Source organism: Myodes glareolus, chromosome 18 (genome assembly GCF_982192425.1).
Source record: "Myodes glareolus chromosome 18, mMyoGla1.1, whole genome shotgun sequence".
In the NCBI taxonomy this organism is placed as follows: domain Eukaryota; kingdom Metazoa; phylum Chordata; class Mammalia; order Rodentia; family Cricetidae; genus Myodes; species Myodes glareolus.
In genome coordinates this window covers 7,601,001-7,624,231 of record NC_142043.1, presented here as the reverse complement: position 1 = coordinate 7,624,231, position 23,231 = coordinate 7,601,001, and the positions used below count along the sequence as shown (strand labels likewise).

General features: G+C 43.5%; 1 protein-coding gene across 1 annotated transcript in view; it reads right to left on the bottom strand.

The window, feature by feature from the left end:
- Positions 1-4,219, bottom strand: part of Rftn1 (raftlin, lipid raft linker 1) — a 202,464-nt gene extending 198,245 nt beyond the window's left edge. Inside the window, exon 1 of the mRNA XM_048445475.3 lies at positions 3,979-4,219. The gene's annotated coding sequence lies outside the window, so the exon portion shown is untranslated. The remainder of the gene's footprint in view (positions 1-3,978) is intronic.
- Positions 4,220-23,231: the final 19,012 nt, after the last annotated feature.

Sequence of the window (23,231 nt, the reverse complement as noted above, 5' to 3'; positions counted from 1 at the left end):
CTGAGTGCCATTTCCTGCCCTTCTTTCTGGCTGCCCCAGGGACACTTCTATTATGCTAACTCTAGAAGATGCCACACTTGCACTCCTTAGACTTGAGTGCCACAGTCTCCTCTACAGGTTTCAGAAACGCTGGCAGGTAAAAGCAAGGCTTGTGGAATACTGACCTCTTCCCTCCAGTCTGAAAAGCAAATGGCATCAGCTCTCATCTCTCCTGAAGACAACTTAGGTGACACAAACAAGGTGCCAAGCAGCACCGAGAAATTAGTGTAACTCCTAATATTTGGTAATGATGATGGAAATCTGTTATGAAACAGAACGATGCTACTACCCTGAAGTTCTGTCGGAAAAGTGGTTCTGGGTATGAATAATTAGCACCTTCCACCCCCCCCCCCCCCGGGGGATGAACCATCTGCTGAGAGCCTGGACCACAACCTCTCCGCACCCACTGTCAACCTCCAAAGACACAACCACCCAGATCGCTGCTCAGTCCTCCCGGGGATGTTTGCCGTGCTCTTTCCTTGTGGCCTGCACTGCACAGTGTTTACTGGAGTTCCATAAACGACACAGCCCAAGACCCTGTCCAGTGTCTCGAGACTGCAGGAGTCCCCCGAGACACGCGGTCAGAACTGAGACACCTTGAGGATGTGGAAATATTTCACCCTGTGTTCCTCCAGAGAACCACACTTCCTGACTCCTGGATCACACCAGGTCAGGCCCTGCTTTGGGTCCCACAGAGAGGGACTACAGTGGGAGGGCCTCTCAGAGGCCACACCCTTTTCTCAGTAATAAGAGTTTGGGAGCACCTGACTATTTTTCTCACAAAAATAGGCAAATCACATTCTCAGCAAAGTTGCTCCATACTTACCCACTCCAACTCTGCCCTGCATCCCGAAGAAAATGCCCACCCTGGTGAAAGCCAAAGGGCATCTCCACCAAGTTCACATCAGCACAACAATGGCCCAGAATTCCCCAGGAGTTTCTAGGGAGAAGTTCAGTGGGGTTCTGTGGAACCCGAGTTTTTTTGTTTTTCTTCTTATAGCAATCATCCAACTTTTCAGGATCTAGGTCTATTCCTCTATGGAGATCCCCTCTGTGATGCTCTCTGAAGAGAGACAGCATCCATCTTAGCAGCTGCAATAATTTTAGTCTAAATCGACTTAAGTGTTGGGGAAATGGTTCAGTGAGTAAAGCTTTTGCTAGGCAAGAGCGAGGACCTGAGTTCAGATCCCCAGGACACACCAGAGCTGGGCAGTACATCTATAATCCCAGGACTCTTGGGGCAGGTGGGAGCTGAAGGCAAGAGAGAGACCTTGTGCCTCAAACTAGGCAGAAAGTGAGTGCAGATCCCAAACTTATCTTCTGACCTTCCAAACACATCTGTGGTATGAACACACACACATACACACACACACACACACACACACACACACACACACTACAATAAAGACTAAACCCGGTAACTGACACAGTCAAGGTCTGCTTCTCATAGGCTCTTCTACCTATGAAAACACTGTCCTCTACCCCCAGGAGAATGATAATCTAACTAATCATCCTGATTTAGAGCTAGGAAACTGGAATTGTTATGTGATCTTCAGTACATCTGTACTTCTTCTATGAGTTTAAAATGAACTCTCCACACTAGACAAAGGCCTAGCAATTTCCTCTCTACACTATACACACCTCTTCTGTGACACGGGTGTCATCTATAAGAATGGGAGCTGTGTCCCTAGGAACTTGTGCACAAATGCACAAATATTCACAGCACTGTTTTTCATAATAACCAGCAACTAACAAAACTTGCCCATAACCCATGTGTCCAGGAACAGGGGCTATACAAATAAACCATAGCGCACACACCTCCTGGACATAACTCATCAGTAACAAAATGAATTGCTAAATGAAAACGAAACTATTCAGAACTACAGAAATCTGTATATACGACGTTCAGAAAACAGAGCAGTGGTTGCCACTGGGAAGTTGGGGACTGGAACTGACTACTGGTGGCCAGGAAGAATCCCAGGTTGATGGTACATCATTCTTCTTTACAAGGACTGTTACACGGTGCACGCATATATCAAAACAATATACAGACCTATTTCTCCGGTCTCCTCTACCTTCTGAATTCTGAGATTACAGGAGTATGCCACTGTGCCTAGCTATGTATTTATATGGTCCCTGTTGCAATTTTACTAAATGGTAATTTTTGTTTGCTTGTCTGTCTGTTTTAGTGGGCGCTGGCTGGGTGTGATGGTGCAGATCATTATTCCAGCACTTGGAAGAAGGATCACTGGAAGTTTGAGGCCAGCCTGATCTACATAGTGAGTGATTCTGACTAGCCAGGGCTACAAAAGGAAACATTGGAGAGGCAGCCATGGCCACCAAGCCATGGGGACACACAGTGTCAGCTCTGGTGTAGGCAAAGCCCGGAGGAACCCAGTGGCTTTACAGGAACCCCCACCACGCAGGCCTGCTTCCCTACAGACAAAGCAATTACTTAAAATGAAATCAAAATTTCCTATTCCAGAGGGAGGGGAAGAATTCAATGACTTGTACCCTCAATTTATTCTATTTCAATTCCTGCACCAAATCCATGAGCTGACTGCACTATCCACTTCATTTGCCCCTTGTCCATGATGCCAGAAAGACAAACGCAAGACAAGCCCGTGTCCTGGCCCACAAATGTGGGTACAGGGAGGCTCCCAGCTCAGGGTTGGGATTGCTCAGGCTTCATGAAACCCCTACAGATGGTAGAAGAGTATGCAAGCTCACTCTAGGGTTACACCGATTCACTGATGTTAGAGCAAATACACCATACAGCTCGTTGCTTAAGCTTTGAGGGTGGCTGATGACATGTCTGTCACTTGAACTTCCCCTGAATTCAACTAATCCGAAGGTAAAATTAGGAATCCTGGCAGCCAGGGGTATACTGGGTTCAGCGGCTCTACCCACAGACTTGTAGGTCACTCGTATTACACCCGGGCTTCCTTCCTGGAAAAGGTTTATCCTGAGATGACACTCCATGGCAAGGGTTGGGAGACACCTGTTCTAACCGCTTCCCCGGCATCTGAAAACGGCTGTATGGACAAGAAGGGGTTGCTGCTGGGCAGCCACTCACATATAAAGATCTGTGCCAGACTCTTTAAAATAAAAACAAATAGTTTTTGTTTGTAAGCCCTAAACAAACTCACTAACACCACCCACCGTCCACAGGGGGCAGCTGAGAGCCGACAGCCAAGAGGCAGTAGGGAGCAGGCATGGCGCTAACCCTGCCCTTTGCGATTCCGGCCTCAGAAGATAGAGGTGCAGGAACCGAACTGGATCACTTGCCTGGCAATACACAGACCTCCTCCCGGCCCAGAACCCATGCCTATACGGACGAGCCCCGTGCCTAGGAAAGTGTGATAAGATGAGGCAAGAAAAATCCCTTTGGGAAGAGATGGGGGGTGGCCGTTTCTGGTGCCAGGGACTCGGCTCCCAGAATCTCCACAGAGTCTCCACGCCTGCCCCTTCTGCTTTCAAGAGTCGCGCACCTCTGCACTGGGTCGAGCCCACCTCTCCGGAAGCACGAGGGTGGTGGCAGCTCCCATCTGCCCCGGGCCAGGCCGGGTGACCACTAGTAACTGGTCTTAACCCACCTGTAGCCTCTGAGCTTCAGTCCGCGTCCTTCTAGTAGTTACTGCGCCTGCGGAGCCCATGAATCCCCCCGCAACCCCAGCAGGCGACAGACCCTCGGTCTCCCCAACCCACTTGAGTGTTGTTTTTTTTTTTTCTTTATCCTAAAAAAAAAAAAAAGTTGGCCCAGAACCTGGCGTCCCATCGATCAATCCCCATCCCCATGCAACCTGGACCAGGGGGTTCGCCTGGCAGCTCGGGAGTCCTGAGGTGCCATGAGGAGCTGTAGCCCTGCTCACCGAGATCAGGAGCCGCGGAACCAGCGGCCGAGGCCGCTGCGCGCCACCTCGCCGCACGCCCACCTACCTCTGGGGACCTATGACGGCGACCGTGGCGCGGGTTCCCAGAGACAGCGTGCAGCGTCCCGGGATGAAAGTTTGTGCCATGCAGAGCAGGGCGGCGCGCGGACGACGGGGCCCCGGGGGTGGGGGTAGAGCACGGGGCGCGGCCGCTCGCGTGTCCGTAGGTCCCTCGGGCGCTGGCCGCGCGGGTACCTTCCAGAAGCCAGTGGCCGCCGCGCTCCCGCTCGCTGTGCCTTGCGCCCTGCGCGCTCCGACTCCAGCCCTGCTGCCCCCACCCCACCCACCCCGCTCCGCCGCTGCCGCGCGTCCGCCCGCTACACTTCCTCTTCCTCTGAACTCATGTGCAAAATATGCTGCGCTGTATCTTCTGGGGGAAGCCTAGCGGCCCCTGGCAATTGGAAGCGAGAGACCCATCGGCCCCGTGCGCCGCCAGCGCTCAGCCACCACGACCCTCCCCCAATCCCCCTTCCCCAGTGCCGGGCTCTGGAACCCGCTTAGGGGAGCACCAAGATGCTGGAAAGGCCATCGCCATTAACATGCTGATGGCCAGGGTGGGGAGGAAAGCTAGAAAGAGGTACATGCTGGACCCATTCCACAGGTGGAAACGCCCCCAAGCAGCACGCCTGCCCCCTGGTTTACTATCTCTTGACAAATAGTGCCAGGGAGAGAAACAGTGCAGCTGGCCTCAGCCCCTCCTCCCTCACCTTATACAGGTATCCAATGGTTTAAGATCTTGGAGGGATCAGGTCATTTTAACCTAGCAAGATGGGTTCCTCAAGGAGAATATTCCACAAACCAACCAAAGTGAAGATGTGAAGTAGTGTCTCCTTGGGGCCAGTGAAACAAAACAGAACTGCTTTGAGAGCAGGAACCCTAGAGACAAATGGTCGGGATGGATTCCTGCCTTCTGTCCTTACTCCTTTGTGACTGGAATGACTTTGGGCCTGTTCATATGCCAAGCTCACTTCCCCGTGTATTATTAAGTGGGAAATGCTTGGAAGCATTCTATAACTCGGCTATTATCGTTATTATCATCATTACCATAAGGGGCTGAGATCTAATTGATTACCTTGTTCTGGTTGGGCAAAGAAGAGTCCTTAGGCAGTGGAGCTACTCTGTGAGGGGTTGATCTAGGCCCCGTGTTTTAATGAGGTCCATCTGGTACTAATAACACCCACCAGGGGGAGGAAGTACTGTCTTGTTTGCAGGGACTACTCTTGTGAGAGACTCTCTGGGATTTTCTTTCCTGTAGCCATCTGTCTTCTACTTCTCCCCACCATTCCACCCGATTTCTGTTGTTTTCCACCTTTGCCTCTCCACCCACCACTTCCTGGCATGTCTCTCCACCTGTCCACATTTTCCCATCCCAGCTTCTCATTCCCAGCTGCCCCACTGGGAGAAAATAGCAAGCCGGTCAAGGGTCCAGGGCACCCCTAGAATTGAAAGCTTATTTGTGAAGTTAAAGGGAGATCTTTCTGCTAAAGATCTTGCTGAGACCTGAGAGTCAGGACCCTAGCTGTGCAGAGCCCTGGGTGCCCAGAGCATGCGGAAAGCAGCACCCGCAGGTAGCAGCCGGTGGTCCCCAAGGACTCACAGGGCATTGGAAAGGGGGGGGGGGAGAAAAGATTATTTTTAAGCAAATTCTTTCTGATTATACATTTTGTGCGTGTGTGTGTAGTTTTATATTTGTATGTGGTTTGGGGTTTGGGGTTTTTTGTTTTGTAAACACTGGGTCTTTGGGGTTAGTAAGATACTTTGACATTTTTCTGTTTTCCTCCACTCACTATTGTCCTTATTGCCAACACTGTGTATTTAATTGTCTTCAATAAATTTTCCCTGCCTGGTTCTTCATGTTTCAGCTTAGTTTTGCTTTGTTTGTCCTGGAACTCTTGACCTGTCTTTCTGCACATCATGCTGCTTCCTGCCTGGTACACGGTATTTGATAAACATGTATGCAATGGATTGAGTTCTCCGCATCCAGCGCATTGAGAGCTCTGTGTGGCCTACATTCAACAATTATTGACAGTGTTCTCATTTGCTTTCCCCTTTAATGCCTGATAAGTAGCCCAGCCTTGGGTTCCCTTATGTCCTACAGAAAACAGCCTGGACTGCTATGGGCCGGATAGTTAGGGGACAGACCCTGGGCAGCTGGGCCTTACCTCTAACTGACCTCATCTACCCAGCCTCAATCCCAGAGACACTGGAGCTGTAGCCTGGTGGGTTACCTTGGCAACCTTGCAGTGTAGTCTGTTAGAATGTCCTAGGGCGGCAGCTTTAATTCTCTCACAGCAGCTCCTCAGGGGGCGTGTGTAATAGTCCTGTTTTTCTCCTGCTCACACTTCCTTCCCCTATGATTTCACACTAAGTACTTGTGAAGGGAGCCGAACACGAGAAAAATCAAGCTATTATTGCACAACAGGTCACAGATGCTCCCTGAACTGGGATGCGGCCTGTTGGAAGCTGATAAAACACAGGCCTGAGTTAATGGGGAAGCTGGTTCTCCTCATACCCTCTGGGAAAGAAGGGAAGGCCTGTGTAAACCCACCTCAGCTCACGGGACGGTGTGTCCTAGCTCTAGCGATTTCACCCTGGACTTGATACACCCCTCATCTGGTGATAATCACAGCCACAGCGGGTTTTAATGCCCTCTAGCTATGCTGATCCCAAGATGACAGCATCCTACCCTGCCCACCTTTTCCCACACAGACCTCAAACCATAATTCCACCTGAATCAGGCACACCGTGATTCTAATTTATCCTCCACTAACTGTCTTCCCATGTCTCTGAAGACAGAAGTAACAACCTGGGACAGAAGGTAGGCCTGGCAAAAGCATGGGACATGAAGGACTCCTGCCTCAATTGTTCCTTTGTGAGACATGAAAACCCAGAGCGATGGGCAACACGGGCCATCTATGACCTGTGAGATAGTCGTCATTATGGTAAATGCCAGATGTAGCTTTGCAACCACAGTGAGGCAACCTTCAGAAGTGCTCCATCGTCCATGGTTATGGGAAGTCGGCTCCAAGCATGGTGGCTGTGACTCCCGTCTTAGGCAATGTGGTAGAAGCCGCAGGGTTGTGGTTTCTGAGTAGCCCCTACCCCTTGTTCCCTGTAATGGAGTAACTCTGGCGAATTGGTTCCTCCTAGTCACACTGGAACAGAGCACACTTTGGTCAGTGTGACAAGCCTCTGATTATGTCTTGCGGTGCAGTAGGAGAATGTGAATTGGGTGAAGGCAGGGAGTTTGTAATTTTGCATACGTATTGATCAGCATGGGCAAGCAACTTCTGTCTGAAGTAGTCAAACCACTATTATTGAAAAGGCCATTCAAAGACATCACCAACTGGAGAAGTGTTGGATGAAAGCCAAATTTCCCATTCACCCCATTCAGAAGACAAATATTACTGTTATTCTCTCCTGAGTCTGCTCCTCGGTTTATCTCTGAATTCCCAGTCTGTGAGACAGTAAGTTCAGGGGACAGAGGCCCTCCTGTGGCTGAGACAGAATTTGCTCTCTGGAGCAAAGCGTCCTTAGAGACTGGATCTCAGGAATCAGGGTGAAACACTCTGCTCTCTGCTTCTTGTCTCCCTGTGTAGCCTGAGCAACGGCCTGGCTTTGCCAGTAGCCTGCACCCCCAGGGACGGGAGCAGAAACGTCGACTCCCTTCAGGCCTCCTCTGTTAGTGGGACATGGTTGTTGTTTATATCAGTGAAGAAGTCGTACTGCCAGAGATTCAATATACATACACAATGGCCAGTATGTCTATGTGAGTGTTTTGAACAACGAATTCCTGTATGTAAGTCCTCATATTCCCCAGATATAAAGAGGGTGTGGGGTACCAGCACCGGCGCCTGTACCAGGTCCTCTCACCACTGGAATGGAGAACCTGAAGGTGGCTACTTAAGGGAAGGAGGATGTAGAACAATGCTTCAGGAGGTACCATCCATCAGCGTGGGGAAGTCATGGTGAGGGAAGCTTCTGCACAGCCTTAGCTGACAGGAAGCAGAGAGAAGTAGTGAATCAGGAGCAGATCATGAATGTCAAGGTTCACCCCATGCCCTACTTTTTTCACATGAACCCAACCCCTAAAGTTCCACCACCCCAAAAAATATGTTACTATCAAGAGGAGATCAAAAGGCATGAGTCTGTGGGGGACATTTTACAGTGAAACATAACAGTATGTGGACAATAAGAAATGACCTGTATATATTAATAAACATGAATTTCCTTCTATCACATTCCCACTTCATCCCACTGTTTTTAGCTACATGGAACATACCCTCTTTCTGTCAGTTTAGACATAAAGAAAAACATAGTTTTTACAAGGGAGAGTTAGCACAATAATAACAAAAAATTCTTAATTTTTGAGTTTAAAAGACAAGGTCTAAATATAAAATGAAGCAGTGTAAGAAACAGAAAATCAAACAGCAAAATCTACCAGTGTCTAATCTTCATTCATACACTATTGTTATTGCCTGGGAGTTTCAGTCAGAGTTGTTTTTCTCTGCCAGTTAAAGAATTAAAGGCAAGAAAAATCCGAGTAAAAGGTAGCAGCAGCAGGGAGAAACCTCAGACGCAGTAGACAGAAGCAACAGACCGAAGAAAGATGTTCATTAAGGGCGAGGAAACATGCAGCAAGGTGCACAGAAGCATCCACAGGAAGGAGAATCCTGCCTTCCCTGAAGGGTTGACATAGTCAGGGAGTTTTGAGGGGGTTTCATTCCCTATTTTAGGGTTGGCCAGTTTGCACAAAGAAGGGGAAACTATTAGACCCAAGATGCGAGGTAAATGTGTCCTGACCTTGAACTTGTCAGGACAAGCCTACCTACTGTATTGGCTGTAGAAAAAGCTGGGCCTTTGTTTCAAGCTGCCAGGCCTTTGTCTCTGGTCAGGAGCGGAAGAAAGCAGGCAGGAATTTTCTGTCATTAATATCTAGCTGAGGACCCTCTCCTCACTTGCCTGCCTAACCCAGATCCTTCTTAGGTTCAGCCTGGTCTCACTGTCCATGTCCTAGGGGAATTAGGAGAGGAAAGGGGGAATGTCAGGACGGTGTGGGGACAGCTCCAGGTCCCACTGGAGGCAGGATTCCCCTTGCACAGCCTGATGGCCACTCCTGGGGAGCATGCTCCTAGGGAGCACACCCCTTGGGAGCACTGCGCTGCTGTTCTGCTTCTGTAAACTTCTCTTGGGGTTCCTGTTGCTGTGATAAAATAAATAAATAAATAAATAAATAAAACTGTGACCAAAGGCAACTCAGGGAACAAAGGGTTTTTATCTGCTTACAGCTGTAGTCCAGCACAAAGGGGAGTCTGGAGAGAAACTCAAGGTAGGAACCTGGAGACAGGAGCTGATGCAAAATATCAAGGAGGGACACTGCTTACTGGCTGGCTCAGCCTGCTTTCCTATCCACCTCAGAACCACCTGTGCTGAAGCAATAGCTGAGAGACTATATCACAATCCACAAACACAAGGTAGAGAAAGGTGTCTGGGATAGTGAGGGGTTCTGGAGACCCCAAAGCTTTCCCTCTGGCAAGGCCACACTTCCCAATTCCTTCCCAACAGCTCCACCACCTGGAGACCCACGAGTCCAACAGTCTGAGCCTAGAAGGCCATCCTCATTCAAACCACAGGCCACACCAGCTGTGTCAGGTCAGTGTCAAGTTGATGAACCAGCTCAACCTGATCACAGCACCTCAGGGAAGGGGGAGTCTGCACTGGCTGTAAACAGAGGCACTGTGGCAGGGAAGGCAGGTGTCAAGAACACCTCCAGCGGTGGCAGGAGCGGGAGGCAGCTGGTCACACTATGTTCCAGGTCCAAAAGTAGGAGGGAGGAATGCTAGGCTCAGTCTTCTTTCCTTTTCTGCTTGTTTCCTCCTTTCATGTCTCCTTTTCTTCAATCCAGGACTCCAGCTCACAGCATGGGTCTTCCCTCCTCAGGGAAGCCTCACTGGAAACATCCAGAGGTGTCTCCCAGATGCTTCCAAGTCCAGTCACCTTGAGATGAGGATGGACCATCACAGTCCTCATTTAGCCTGTGGTGGGAAAAGACCTTGAAGAAGAGAGTAAGGTGTGATCTCCTAGCAGCCTCGGGAAAGTTCCTAACATCTCTGTCCTCAGTCTACACCTAGAAGAGCCTTCAATGACCACCTCAGAGTCGCTGTTACAAAGCAGCTCTGTTTCTTTCATGTTTCTGCTTGTCACACTCTGGTCCACAGTGTTGGGAGTGAGCATCGTGGATTAGGAGTACACGTCGGATTAGTGTTATGGTAAAACCCTCTTGTGCTGAAGCAAGGTCACTGGTGACAGTTTAAACAATGGCTGATGGTCCATCCTAGAGTTCCTCACTGACTGGGGAGCTGTCCTTAAATGGCCTGTACTGGTTATAACTAAGGGAAGTCTTGCCAGCCAGCAGGTGAGACTTGGCTGCAGTGCCACAGTCGCCACCCATGGATTCTGTCCCCTCAACACCCGCTTGCCGCCAACACCACCCTGTGGCCTGCTCTGCCAGCAGCTCCAGCTGATTACATAGACACAGGCACAGCCCACACCAGTAGGAAGAACGGACTCCATAGGCACAGGTACAGCCCACACCAGTAGGAAGAATGGATTCCATAGGCACAGGTACAGCCCACACCAGTAGGAAGAACGGACTCCATAGGCACAGGCACAGCCCACACCAGTAGGAAGAACGGACTCCATAGGCACAGGCACAGCCCACACCAGTAGGAAGAACGGACTCCATAGGCACAGGCACAGCCCACACCAGTAGGAAGAACAGACTCCATAGGCACAGGCACACCGCACACCAGTAGGAAGAACGGACTCCAGAGGCACAGGTACACTGCACACCAGTAGGAAGAAGAGGAGCATATACTGAATCTAGCCACCTAAACCCCTACAAACCACAGTTGAGGCAACCCTACTGGACCTAAAGATCTGCCAATCACCAGAATTCTTAGCCATTTGGGCCAAAAGACAATGAAGGAAAAAGATAATTGATAGGAGAGTTCAGCCAATCACATTCTATTTTGGGGGCGTGCCTCCCTCAGGCTAAAGCCTGCCTATAAATGTTAGCTCTCTCTTTCGCCTGACTCCTGCGCATGGATGGATCCTTTGAATTCTGGTGTAAACTGTTGTAAGTCTTACTTCTGTTTATTAAAGCTGTATATTTTGTATTAAGATAGTCTGGGGATTTTTCATTACCAATTGCCCTGAGGCATCATCTGGCGCCCGAACATGGGCCTTTTTCCCCCTCATGGCGTGGGCCTAGAGGCCTGAGTGCACACCACACCTGGGGTCTAGCTAGCTTTTAGCGGCATTCGCGGGGCCGCGCAACTAACTTCCTTGGCTTTCGCTACCTCCATTGGGCACTGTCTTCCCCCAGCGCTTGATCTGTGAATTTAACCTCTGGATTTGAAAGTACACATTTTAGAATTTGCTTTCTGGGTCGGCGCCATTGCCACGTGGATTCAGGTGTACCCCTGCCACTTACTGGCAGGCAAAGGTCATTACAGGTAAGATTTTTCTTTTCAGTTGAAAACAAAAAAAAAATAAATAAATAAATACAATTTCTTTTGATTGAACATGTCAGAAACTATTACTATCCAAAAGTTCAATGGCCTTTTTAATTGCACCATGGAGGATATCCTCCATGAGGTTTCTGATATTCCTCTTACTAGGTTATTTCTGGAACTTGTCGCTTTTCTGGTGTTTGGATATTTTATAAGGATGATTCAGCCCTTACAGATTGAATATACAATGCTGAGGGCAGAGATTAAAACCTTAAGGACAATTCAGACTGACACCAACCTCCTCATAAAAGAGTTTGGAGTTTTCAAAGAGGAGACTAGATCAGAGTTTGGAGTTCTCAAAGAGGGGACAACCAAAATGACTCGTAACCTCCAGTCTGTGACTGTAAGTGCTGAAACATTAGCTGAGAAGATTAAAACCACTGAATGTGAAAATTGGACTTTATCAAAAGGGTATGATAGATTAATTGACAGGCTTTCCATACAAGAAGGCACAGTACATGCCATGAGGATTATGTCCAAGGAGGATATGGTATCTCTAACGGACAAGCTCCACACCTTAGAATTATCAACAAAGGCGATAGTGTCCAGGGAGGAAATGGTGTCTCTGACGGACAAGCTCCATGCCTTAGAATTGTTAATGAAGGCTTTGGAGCATAATACTGGACAGGAGATTCAGGACTTACAGAAGGCAATGGTGAGCAGATTTAATAAGATTGAGGAAATCATAGATTCTGATGAACAGGAGCAAAAGTTAGAAAGGCAACATTTACCTCTGAAAACTGAGTTTACACAGAGTTATACCTGCCTTTCCAGTAATAACATCAGAAAAGATAACTGGCTCCTGTAACATGAAAAGGCCGGGCCTGCTTGTTCGGATTTCTGTCATGCCCGGCCCCCCAGCTGCTTAGTCCCAGAGAAAAATCAATCACACAGGAGATCTCTATAAGTTATAATGCTGATTGGCCCATTAGGTCAGGCTACTTATTAGCTAACTCTCACATCTTGATTAACCCATTTTTCTGATCTATGTTAGCCATATCGCTCAGTACCTTTTTCAGTGGGGCAGATCACATCCTGCTGCTTTGGTGATCTGGGCAGGAATGGGAGAATCATCTTCCTCCTCCCCAGAATTCTCCTGCTCTCCTTGCATCATTTCCACTTCCTGTCTGGTTTTCCCACCTACACCTCCTGCCTGGCCAATCAGCATTTATTTAAAACATGATTGACAGAATACAGACAATTCTCCCGCACCACTTCCCCCTCTTTTTTTGAAAAAAACAAAGGAAAATATCCATAGTCCATTTTTTGGGAATGTGGGCATAGTATTCCAGGCTACTTCCTGCTGGTTGGGGGCGCTGATAATCTTATGGGGACCTAAAGAAAATTTAGAGTGATGATCAAGTCCTGACTGAAGTATCCTGTGAGTCTTGATCATCTCAGGCAGCAGTCTTGAACCTGTTCTGGATGAAGAACTCAGACATCTGGGCCATCTGTTCCAAACGGAGATTGCTCAGGTGGTCTCCCTTGGTCAAAGATGATTTTTCTTAACTCTGAATAAATCCACAGCCTCTCATTTTCTGTGGAAACAAAAGCAAAATCTCTTCTCCAAAGTAACATACATTTTGACTTCAATTTTGAAGCCAAGGTATTTTCAAAATACCTATCGTGGATTAATTCTGCAGCATTTATAAGCAAATATCTTTTAGCAGCTGTTGCTCCTTCCTCAGCATTTAAACAATTCAAAGAGAGCATAATAGCATACAGTATCAAGATTCTCTGTGTATTTTCCATCTTTATGTGGCTTTATTTTAACCTCTTTTTCTTTATTTTTACTTTTAACTTTTGGATTTTTGAGACAGCTTCTCTGCATATCTTTGTCGTGGAACTCCCTCTGTAGACCAGGCTATCTTTGAACTCCCAGAGATGCTTTTGTTTCTGCCTCCCAGGCTACTCTTTCTTTCTTTCTTTTTCTCTCTCTTTCTTTCTTTCTTTCTCTCTTTTTTTTTACTTTGAGACCTTTAACCTTTAGCCTGTATATATTTTTAACAGAAAGTAAACCATTTAGAAGTTTTCTTACTCTTTGAATCTCTCTTTACCGTATATCTCTCTTTTTCTGACCACATGGGTCTTTAATTTGCTAAGGAATATGGAGAAGACAACACTCAAAAGATCTTAAGGCATTTCAAGGTCCTTGCCAGGAAGCAAGCTGCAACAGTGTTTCCAGAGTCGGGACTGCCTGCTTGAAAGAGTCAGAGTTTTCCCTGGCAGGACCGCCCAGAAAGCCAGCATTTTAAAACAGCACAGCTGAAAACTGAAATGCTTTACTCTAGTCTTTCCCAAGCTTTCTCAGACTTTCTGTGGATGCAGTTATCCACATGGGTGCCATTCTGTAACATGAGGGGGCCTACTTGTTTATGTTTTCTGTGCCTCCCAGTACCCCACAGCTGTTTAGTCCCAGAGAAAAATCAATCACACAGGAGATTTCTATAAGTTATAATGCTGATTGACCCATTAGGTCAGGCTACTTATTAGCTAACTCTCACATCTTGATTAACCCATTTTTCTGATCTATGTTAGCCATGTGGCTCAGTACCTTTTTCAGTGGGGCAGATCACATCCTGCTGCTTTGGTGATCTGGGCAGGAATGGGAGAGTCAACTTCCTCCTCCCCAGAATTCTCCTGCTCTCCTTGCATCATTTCCACTTCCTGTCTGGTTTTCCCACCTACACCTCCTGCCTGGCCAATCAGCATTTATTTAAAATATGATTGACAGAATACAGACAATTCTCCCACACCAGGCTCCAAAAACCCTAAGGTCAATAAAGAACATACATGGGAGCCTATAAATATGAAAGATCTGAAAGAATTTAAACAAGCAATTATGAATTATGGATTACATTCATCCTTTGTTAGAGAGATGTTAAAATCCTGGGCTCTGAGCAGCAGAGCCACCCCTCAAGATTGGAACCATCTCACGTCAGCTGTCCTTGAGAACGGACCTTTATGGCATTTCAAATGCCTATTCAAGCAAGAGGCCAGACTTTTACAACAACAAGAATCAGCAAAAGGAATTGAGGTTTCTCTAGATCAAATTCTAGGTGAAGGACTTTACTCTGATCCTCAGGAACAAGCTCTTTATGATGAAAACATTTTACCCATATGTGCCACAGCAGCTCTAAGGGCCTGGGACAGGGTTCAAGACTCAGGTCAGAGAGTAGAATCGTATATCAGGGTAAAACAGGGTCAGAGAGAACCCTTCACTGACTTTTTACAAAGACTAACTAAGGCTGTACAAATAGGGATACCTGATCCAAAAGCAAGAAATATAGTAATTGAGTCTTTGGCTTAAGAGAATGCCAACATAGAATGCAAAAGGATCCTGGGGCCTTTAAAGATCAGATCAGCACCTTTGGATGAATGGATTTTACATACAATGAATGTTGATACATTTGATTATGGCAGTGAAACATGGGTGAAAGAAGCAATTTCCAAAGGTAAAAGGAGACATCAGATTACAAAATGCTTTCATTGTGGCAAAACGGGACACATGAAAAGGGACTGCAGACAATGGAATTCCAGGAATAATGCCTCTTCTAGAAATAACAGGAATAGGAGGACTCAGCCTTCAGGTTTATATAGGAGATGTGGAAAGGGCAGGCATTGGACAAATGAGTGTAGGTCAACAAGAGATAAACAGGGCAACCCGTTACCATCGGGAAACTCAATAAGTGGCCTCTCAAAGGCCCCCATGGCAAATGTGGTCCAGTCATTTCTGATCACTGCAGAGAACATGCCTCTTCAGGGAAATTAGAATGCCCCATGCCTGCTGTTAAAAGCAATAACGGCCTGAAGGATGAGTTAAATGTGGTGAATGAACCAAGAAATCTAAGAGGACAAAGTAAACGGATATTCTGCCAGACTTCTATAAATGAACAAAGACCAAAGCTAGGAGTGTGTGTAAATGGCAAATTTATTACTGGCTTCCTGAACACAGGTGCGGATGTAAGTATCATTACCCCAGAATCTTGGCATCTGCATTGGCCTCTTCAGGAGGTAGATATTCAGTTCCTAGGAATTGGAACTCTATCTCGAGTAAGACAAAGCACGAGATGGGTCAATTGTATAGGTCCAGACGGACAAATAGGAAAACTAAGGCCATATGTAGCCAATATTGCAGTGAATTTATGGGGCCGTGACCTATTGCAGCAATGGAATACCCAAATTAACATTCCCGCTGCTTCTAGAGCCTATATTCCTGAGGAAAATATTACAAGATATTACAGGTGGCAGAAACTGGCCATTAGAACTATATAAGAACACAACACAATTGATGGCCCTTCAGAGGTACCAACAGCCATGCCTCTAAAATGGTTGACTGAGAAACCCATATGGAGCAAACAATGGCCTTTAGCTGAGGAAAAGTTACAGGCTTTAGAACAGCTGGTACAAGAGCAATTAGATGCTCAACATATAGAAGAATCTACCAGCCCTTGGAATTCTCCTGCATTTGTTGTTAAGAAAAAAATCTGGTAGATGGAGAATGGTGACAGATCTTAGAGCTATCAACAAGGTTATTCAACCAATGGGCCCTCTGCAATCTGGAATTCCTCTGCCCTTCCTGCTACCAAAGGGATGGCCTCTTATAGTTATTTATCTGAAAGATTGTTTCTTCACTATACCTTTACAAGAAAAAGATAGAGAAAAGTTTGCCTTCACAGTGCCTACTTATAATAACTCTCAGCCTGCAAGGAGGTACCAGTGGACCGTCCTCCCACAGGGAATGTTAAACTGTCCCACCCTGTGCCAATATTTTGTAAGCCAACCATTAAAAATTATATGCAAACAATTTCCTAAGTCCATAATATTCCATTATATGGATGATATCCTGATCTCTGATCAAAACAAAGATACCTTAGAAAGGCTGTTTGAAGAAGTAAAAATAGTGTTACCTAAATGGGGATTGCAAATTGCTCCTGAAAAAATTCAGAGAGGAGATTCTGTTAATTATTTAGGTTATAAAATAGGTTTACAAAGAATTAAGACACAAAAGGCACAAATAAGGAGAGAGTGGTTACGAACTCTTAATGACCTTTAATGATTATTAGGAGACATCTCCAGCCTATGACCGGCTGTTGGGATAACACCTGATCTAACAATTCATTTAAACAAAACCTTGGATAGTGATAAAGACTTAAGCAGTCCCAGAGAATTAACAGCTGAAGCGGAAAAAGAACTGACAATGGTTGAAGAAAAATTACAGGAGGCTCATGTGGACAGGGTAAATCCAAAGCTCAGTTGTATTCTTGTTATATTGCCTTCCAGAATTTCTCCTACAGGAATCTTGATGCAAAGAGACGATATTATCTTGGAATGGATCTTTTTGCCACACAAACCAAGTAAAAAATTAAAACCTTATGTGGAAAAAGTCTCTGAACTGATTATAAAAGGAAAATTGAGACTTCGTCAATAAGCAGGTATAGACCCAGCAGAAATTATCGTGCCATTCACTGCTGATGAGGTAAAAAAGTTGTGTGAAGACAATGAACCATGGCAAAGAGCTTGTGTTAATTTTTTTTGGAGAAATCAATAACAGTTACCTAAAAAGCAAGAAACTTAATTTTATAAAGAGAACTTCTTGGTCCTTCCTCAAATTGTCCATGATGCTCCAATAACCGGAGCCCATACATTTTATACTGATGCTAATAAATCAGGGAAAGCAGGTTACAAATCAGAAGAATTGAGTAAAGAGGAACAAAGTCCTTATTATTCTGTTCTGAAGGCAGAATTATATGCCATTTTTATGGTGCTTAGGGATTTTAAAGAACCTCTTAATATAATTACTGACTCACAATATGCAGAAAGAGTTATCTTGCATATTGAAACTGCTGAATTTATACCTGATGATACAGAATTGACCTCATTGTTTATCCAGGTACAAGACATGATTAGGAATAGGCTTTGCCCTATGTATATAAAACACATCCGGTCCCATATGGATCTGCCAGGTCCTCTAGCACAAGGTAATGCAAATATTGATCAATTATTAATTGGTAGTGTGCTGCAGGCATCTGAATTTCATAAAAAAATCATGTAAATAGCAAAAGCTTGAAAAAAGAGTTTTCTATTACATGGCAACAAGCTAAGGAGATTGTAAAGAAATGCCCTACTTGCTCTTTTTATAACCAAACACCATTGCCTGCAGGAACTAATCCAAAGGGTATTAAAAGGAATGAAATTTGGCAGATGGATGTGTTTCACTTTCCAGAATTTGGCAAATTAAAATATGTACATCACACCATTGACACGTACTCAGGTTTCCAATGGGCAACTGCTTTAAGCTCAGAAAAAGCTTATTCAGTAATCACTCATTTATTAGAATTTATGGCCATCATGGGTATACCTACACAGATAAAGACGGATAATGGTCCAGCTTATGTTTCTAGGAAAATGACACGATTTTTTGCTTATTATAATATTAAGCATGTTATAGGTAAACCATACAATCCTACAGGTCAAGCAGTTATAGAAAGATCAAATCGAACTATAAAAGATATGTTAAACAAACAGAAAGGGGTGGAAAATATCCCTGGGAATAAGTTACATAATGCTTTATTAATCTTGAATTTTCTCAGTGCTAATGAGAAGGGGACAACGGCTACAGAAAGACAATGGATATTGGAAAAGTTTGCAGAATTAAATCAACCAATTTATTTCAAGGATGTGCTGACCTCACAGTGGAAGCCAGGAGATGTGCTGCGTTGGGGAAGGGGTTTTGCTCTTGTTTCACAGGAGAGGAAAAATTGTGGATACCATCAAAATTAATAAATGTTCGGTTTTAAGAGGAGAAGCCTCTTGAAAGAGATAAATGATAGCTCACTTACAAGGATAATAATCACACCAAAGGTAAGAGAAATATAAAGCTTGGGGGCAGGGTTCTCTTCTTGTCTCCACAGGAGAAGACTCATTTTCAAAGGATCCAAGGGACCCTGGATAATTTAATATAGAAACTGCCTATGACCAAAAGAGGATCAACAATGAATCCAAATAGTTTAGGTAAGTATTACTATTTTTTTAATATGTACTAATGAGTATTTATTTATAAATATGTAGAGCTGGTTTTGGAGTTGGACAATGTCTCAGTCCATCTTCATTTCCAAGCCTGTTGATAAGAGATATCCCAGAGTTTCTGTCTCATGTCAAGAGCCAAGATATGAAACAGAATAACTATAATTGATAAATTCTCTTTGCCTTTCCCCACATCTGTTTCTTTCTTTCTATCTATCTATCTATCTATCTATCTATCTATCTATCTATCTATCTATCTATCTATCTACATATATGTCTGTATATGTCTTCGTAGATAATGTTTAACTTTCCCATGACAAACAATGAATTTTCCTGCAGTAATCTTTAAAGCTTCTAGGATGAAGATGGGGTCCCACAACATCAACTCCACCTGGTTACTATGACGTCATAATGTTGATAGCACTCTTTTTTTAGACCTGTTTTTTGGTACCAGCTACACAAAACAGTTATGGATGATGCTACACAATATTTGACAACACTCTGGCCAGACCTCCTCAACTTATTCAGAGACTATTTACAACTCTCTCACACCAAATGTTTATATGGGAATTTTATCATCAATTATTTTCACAGGACCCCCTAAGAGAAACTTTGCCCCCGTGACAGCTGGAAGCAATTTTAGAGGACGACATCCCCTCTCCCAGTAGAATTTGCCCTCAGGTTTAGGGACATCATTTAGGGGTTGGTTATAGTTGATATAGGGATGTGGGAATGGGGGAGGTAATTTGTAAGCTCAGGGGTGTTTATCAAAAAAAGAAGTTATAGATTGAGATAATAATATATTGGTATTTGTGAGTTATTGTTTTTAGAAAATTGTAATGGTGTTGATTTTTGTACATTGATATATTGAATATTGTATGTGAGTGTGCTTCTACCTCTATTTGTATTAATATATATATACATATATTTACATTCCTACCTCTGATTAAGATATTTGTGTACATTGTTTACATTTGGAGGTCATTGTCCTCACTCATTGCACAGTTGTTCATTCTCTTAGTCTTCAAGTTAGATAGATAGAAATCCATAGTCATATATGTTTATTATATTTATATTTAGGCTAATCAGGTTATTTAAATGCATAGAGATCATACTTAATATAGATAATATAATCTTCAACCTCTTTGAAGAGCTGTGGAAAATGGCCTTTAATCTAACTCATACTTCTATAGTAGTGAGACACAATCGCTCCTGGCACCACCGCTCTACTCCCGAGATAACATTGAGCACCAAAGACACTCCACATGGAGCTTGTCTTCTTCCTGGCAGAACTGGACTTTGGTCAAAGAAAAAGCCCATACTTCAACCACTGACAGAATTACAGAATATCCTAAATGGATAAAAGCAGGATTGTCTTATCTTGACAAGACAGGGTGAGAGAGTCCTAAAAGGTTTCTTGCCTTTGAAAAATGGCATGTCAGTTACAGCAGGCCTTAGTCAAAGTTGGTTAACTCAACATTGCATACAAGACTTTGGGTGATTGCCCAGGTATTCAGTTGTCTCTTCCATTCGTTGCACATTTCGGAAATTTCCCGCTTGTACTTCCGGGCTGCTTGAGTAAAATTATTTCCCTTCTCAGATCTTTGATGGGGTTGAAGATTAGATAGTTGTAGTTACCATCTTCATTATTTAGACTCCCTGAGATAGAATGTTTAGCAGAACTTTTGTTATATGTTTCTTGCTTAACATTGTTTGTTGTTTGTAACTTTATATTTATTATTTGCTTCTATTGTATATAGTTGTATTTGGTTTGGTTCTGTCTTATTTGAGAAAAAAGGGGGAGATGATAGGAGAGTTCAGCCAATCACATTCTGTTTTGGGGGCGTGACGCCCTCAGGCTAAAGCCTGCCTATAAACCTAGCAAGCGCACTCCACTAGCTCTCTCTTTTGCCTGGCTTCTGCGCCTGGACGGATCATTTGAATTCTGGTGTAAGCTGTTGTAAGTCTTACTTCTGTTTATTAAAGCTGTATATTTTGTATTAAGATAGTCTGGGGATTTTTCATTACCAATCACCCTGCGGCATCAGATAATAAAAGAACAAAACACCCATCTGAAAAGACAACACAAAAATCAACACTCAATACTATAATCATCTCAAACAGATTTGTAAATGCCAACAGGAAGGGCAATGTGGCACCTCTAGAACCTGAATATTCCAACACAACTGAAGTACAAGAAAACGGCTGAAAAATAAATTTATGATGATGATAGAGGCTCTTAAGGAGGAAATGGAAAACTCCCTTAAAGAAATCGAGGAAAAGACAAAAAAAATGGAAGAAATCAATAACTCCCTTAATGAGACATTTGTAAAAGAAACTTTACTAAAACTGAAATTACTCATCAAACCCCACACACAGACAATGGGATACTTCAACACCTCACTCTCACCAATGGACAGGTCTGCCAGACAGAAAGTTAATAGAGAAATAAGAGAACTAACAGATGTTTTAACTCAAATGGACTCAATGGACATCTACAGAACATTTCACCCAGACACAGAGGAGACCGGCCTCTCAGGAAACCAAAAATGGGAGTCAGCACCAGTATGCTATGATCTAAGATATACAAAAGGTTTTGTTCATTCAGGCAAAAAAGTAAGATACACAGTAAGGACAGATTCAGACTAAAGTAGCCTCAAAATGGGTCACAGCATGTTTAAAAAGGATGTGGTGGCTTGGGAAAGAGAAGTAAAATAATCTATATGGTTTTAGATTGAAAATATATAGTTTTAAAATAATAAAGTCCTTCCAAAAAATAGAATAATAAAATTATTTCATTTCATAACATGTAAAGATGGGAAGTGGACAGTCTGGGTCATGTATGTTATTATGTTGCTTTTGAATTTTTTGGCTGCTAAGAGATATTGGATTATGGAAATTGCTTAAATAATCTAACCTATATATTAAAAAAAGCATCTTGACATCAAATTTTAACTAAAAACATATGCTACTTTGAGGGAGAAGTTATGCTTTTGTTTCCAGAGGAAATGAAAGGTTACGGATTTATTTGGGGTTAAGGAAAATCAGGTTTGATTAAGGAAGAAACTCTGAAAATCCTGGCTACAAACATTTAAAAAAAACCTAAAAGAGGTATAAGACAGGAGATGTATGTTTTACCTCTTTAACATATAACAAATAAAATCTTTAACTGACTTGTGTATGATGCACAATCTACACTTGATCTAATATAGATATGAGTGTTATCTTTAAATGTTTATATTTTGGAACAAGGCTATCAGATACCAAGCAAAATGATGGTTCAGGTGATCCGCATCAGAAGAGCTTCCAGGTTGATGATTGATGATCCAGGCCCACAGGATACTACAGCAAATATGTAACTGCTATCCTGATTTCTTTCAAGATTCCATCAAAGATTCCCAGTGCCCCCAATCAACAGGAAGTAGTCTAGGTAACTATGTGCAAATTCCCAAAAAATAGGTTATGGAAATTTATTATCACTTTAGGGGGATTGGCTGCAAGTTGCTATTGGTGAAGTTAAAAAAAAAAAGGCAGAACAAAGGAGATTAGATTGAAGGAACTCTTTCTGAAAAGAAAAGGGTGGGTATAAAAATGATAGGATAAAAGGACTTTAAACAAAGGTCACAGTGTGTTTTAAAAACAGTATGTGATGGCTTGGGAGAGAGAAGAAAAATAATATATACAGTCTAAGTTGGAAAATGTAGTTTTAAAATAATAAAGTCTTTTAAAAAAGAAATAGAGTCATAAAAATATTTAAGCCACATAAAGATAGGAAATAAGCAGACTATAGAATCTACTTTAATCTATAAAAATTATTAATCATAAATGTCTTACATTGGTATAAATTTTGGCTTACTGATTTAAAGTTAATTTTTATACTGTATGTATATTTCTATTCATCTACGGGATATTGTGTTTAACCACCTCATGTAAAATGTAATGTATATTTAAAAATAAAGATCAATAGTCATTGCAATAGGAACACTTATATTCATGTTAGGCATGTTTTCAAGGTCATATAGAGATATAGTTAAATAACTGGTCTTTAAACACTTCAAGGAACTACAAAATATGGCTTTTAATATGTTTATTTCCTATGACCTTTCAGATAGTAAGACACATGTCTGCTGCTGGCAGCACCAATCTACTTCAGAGTAGATATTAGGCATTTAAAAACTCGATATGGAGTTTGTTTTCTTATGGTAAGAGCAAGTCATATCAGTCAAAAAACTGACCTTGTCTTAATTGTTAGCAATATACTGTACAAACTGGACCAACAGGAAAGAAGAGAGGTGACTGCCATACTTTGCCAAGACAAGATAGTGCAGTCCATCATAATTCTCTGCATCATAGGAAAGTCTGTCACATGTGCTAGGCTTGTAGGATCAAGTAGGATGCCTGATGTTACAGAGAACCGTTGAGTAACTTTCCAGGCAGTGAAATGCCTTCTGGGGACTTTGATGGAGGTGAATCTGAGATAGTTATGACTATGATTCCTTAGTGATGATGAAAGGTAAATTAGATAGAAAACATTGGACTCAGAAAGATAAGGCAGATGATAATATATTTTCTGTAATTTTGACAAATACAAATAGACTGAATATTGTAACTCTAATTCTTAAGAATTGTTTTGATATATATATATTATAATATATATACT